The following is a 3,534-nucleotide window of genomic DNA, read 5'->3' as shown; positions in this document are numbered from 1 at the left end:
TGGCGCCGTGAATGTTTGGGCGGGACCCGCTGTCAGCGCTGGGCAGCTGAGCGGTGGGCTGAGAAGCGGTTCTTGTACAGCCAGGTAAGGCAAGATATTTCAGCAGAAGAGGGCCAAATTACACATAAATCACAATAGCAGCAAAAAATTTTAAAATGGTTAAAATCTTGGTCTCCCGGCTATTTTGCCTCAGGAGGTTTCTGGGTTCTGGCAGGTATCGCTAGTGCGTCAGCTTTTATACCTACTCGGAAGGGGGCGTGGCCTCCAAGGGGGCGTGGCCTAGTCGCACGCCGGCAATGGCGCCGTGAATGTTTGGGCGGGACCCGCTGTCAGCGCTGGGCAGCTGAGCGGTGGGCTGAGAAGCGGTTCTTGTACAGCCAGGTAAGGCAAGATATTTCAGCAGAAGAGGGCCAAATTACACATAAATCACAATAGCAGCAAACATTTTTAAAATGGTTAAAATCTTGGTCTCCCAGCTATTTTGCCTCAGGAGGTTTCTGGGTTCTGGCAGGTATCGCTAGTGCGTCAGCTTTTATACCTACTCGGAAGGGGGCGTGGCCTCCAAGGGGGCGTGGCCTAGTCGCACGCCGGCAATGGCGCCGTGAATGTTTGGGCGGGACCCGCTGTCAGCGCTGGGCAGCTGAGCGGTGGGCTGAGAAGCGGTTCTTGTACAGCCAGGTAAGGCAAGATATTTCAGCAGAAGAGGGCCAAATTACACATAAATCACAATAGCAGCAAAAAATTTTAAAATGGTTAAAATCTTGGTCTCCCGGCTATTTTGCCTCAGGAGGTTTCTGGGTTCTGGCAGGTATCGCTAGTGCGTCAGCTTTTATACCTACTCGGAAGGGGGCGTGGCCTCCAAGGGGGCGTGGCCTAGTCGCACGCCGGCAATGGCGCCGTGAATGTTTGGGCGGGACCCGCTGTCAGCGCTGGGCAGCTGAGCGGTGGGCTGAGAAGCGGTTCTTGTACAGCCAGGTAAGGCAAGATATTTCAGCAGAAGAGGGCCAAATTACACATAAATCACAATAGCAGCAAAAAATTTTAAAATGGTTAAAATCTTGGTCTCCCGGCTATTTTGCCTCAGGAGGTTTCTGGGTTCATGTAGAAATGACTTAAAATGTCCTTAATTCAAAATTTGCTATTCCTTATTTTGCGATTGCACTGAAGGATTTGCAAATTTTGCGATTCCTTAAATGCAATGTATCAAACAAAAAATATGTAAAAAATGACATTAAGGATTTGGAAACTACCACCAACTTCTAGTTTGTGGTAATTTGCGAATTCTTTTCAAAAAGCATTTTTTTCCAAAAAACAAAAGGTGCCATATGACGCCAATACATGTCCTTAGGGCATGTATGTGCGCCATATGCCCCCAAATTTCTTTTTCAGGGGTGCAGCAGTGTGTTCTTGAGATACCCCTGCACCCTTGAAAAAATTCCTAATTTGCGATGAGCTAATTGCTAATCGCAAATTGCACCTTCATTCCTATGAGCCTCCTAGCCCATGGAAATGAATGGGTAATTTGCAATTAGCAATTTGCTCATTGCAAATTAGGAATGGTAAAGAATTGCTATTTATTCCTTAAAATTCGCTATTTAGGAAATGCAAAATAGTTTGATGGTACATATGGTGGTTCATCTGTAACAAGATAAGAAGCTTAGGGATACATTTATGATGACTGGCGAAATAAAGTGCACATTACTTACTTCAGTGGTAGGCCTTTACATGTATTATCTCCTCTGTATTCTTCATCAAGCGTAACTTTAATCTGCAATCCTGAGTAGGGCTCACCTTAAACAAACCTCTGGATAGGCCACACCTTATCGTCATCCTGGATTAATCATTTAAAATGCTAGGGACAGATTTATGATAGGTGTATGCCTCTTTTGCGCCACTGTTCGTCACTTTTATGATGCAGCGGCGGTGCAAAAGATTTGCTATGAGGCGACAAAATTACAAATTGATGCATTTAGGCAGATATGTCATGGTGTAAAAAAAACGTACCACATGAAACCGATGCAGCAGTGATGCAAAAGATGCACCATGTTGCAAGACAGGCCTCACTTGGGGCCATATGTATCAAGCTAATTAGCATTCGCAAAGATCAAAATTCAGCGAATTTCGGCCTTTGCGAATGCTAATTATACAAATGGTATGTATCAAACAAGTTTGATGCAAAATAAGGAATAGCAAAATTTGCTATTCCTTATTTTGCGATTGCACTAAAGGATTTGCAAATTTTGCGATTACTTAAATGCAATGTATCAAACAAAAAATATGTAAAAAATGACATTAAGGATTTGGAAACTACCACCAACTTCTAGTTGGTGGTAATTTGTGAATTCTTTTCAAAAAGCTTTTTTTCCAAAAAACAAAAGGTGCCACATGACGCCAATACATGCCCTTAGGGCATGTATGTGTGCCTTATGCCCCAAAATTTCTTTTTCAGGGGTGCAGCAGGGTGTTCTTGAGACACCCCTGCACCCTTGGAAAAATTCCTACTTTGTGATGAGCTAATTGCTAATCGCAAATTGCACCTTCATTCCTATGAGCCTCCTAGCCCATGGAAATGAATGGGTAATTTGCAATTAGCAATTTGCTCATTGCAAATTAGGAATGGTAAAGAATTGCTATTTATTCCTTAAAATTCGCTATTTAGGAAATGCAAAATAGTTTGATGGTACATATGGCGGTTCATCTGTAACAAGATAAGAAGGTTAGGGATACATTTATGATGACTGGCGCAATAAAGTGGACATTACTTACTTCATTGGTAGGCCTTTACATGTATTATCTCCTCTGTATTCTTCATCAAGCGTAACTTTAATCTGCAATCCTGAGTAGGCCTCACCATAAACAAACCTCTGGATAGGCCACACCTTATCGTCATCCTGGATTAATCATTTAAAATGGTAGAGACAGATTTATGATAGGTGTATGTCTCTTTTGCGCCACTGTGCGTCAGTTTTATGATGCAGTGGCGGTGCAAAAGATTTGCTATGAGGCGAGAAAATTACAAATTGATGCATTTAGGCAGATGTGTCATGGTGTAAAAAAAACGTGCCACATGAAACCGATGCAGCAGTGATGCAAAAGATGCACCATGTTGCAAGACAGGCCTCACTTGTGGTCATATGTATCAAGCTAATTACCATTCGCAAAGATCAAAATTCTGCAAATTTCAGCCTTTGCGAATGCTAATTAGACAAATGGTATGTATCAAACAAGTTTGATGCAAAATAAGGAATAGCAAAATTTGCTATTCCTTATTTTGCGATTGCACTGAAGGATTTGCAAATTTTGCGATTACTTAAATGCAATGTATCAAACTAAAAATATGTAAAAAATGACATTAAGGATTTGGAAACTACCACCAACTTCTAGTTGGTGGTAATTTGCGAATTCTTTTCAAAAAGCATGTTTTTTTTAAAAAACAAAAGGTGCCACATGACGCCAATACATGCCCTTAGGGCATGTATGTGCGCCATATGCCCCCAAATTTCTTTTTCAGGGGTGCAGCAGGGTGTTCTTGAG

The sequence above is a fragment of the Lissotriton helveticus genome, chromosome 2_1 (assembly GCF_964261635.1).
Source record: "Lissotriton helveticus chromosome 2_1, aLisHel1.1, whole genome shotgun sequence".
NCBI lineage: Eukaryota > Metazoa > Chordata > Amphibia > Caudata > Salamandridae > Lissotriton > Lissotriton helveticus.
The sequence above is the reverse complement of the archived record's forward strand: the minus strand, read 5'-3'. Positions refer to the sequence as shown.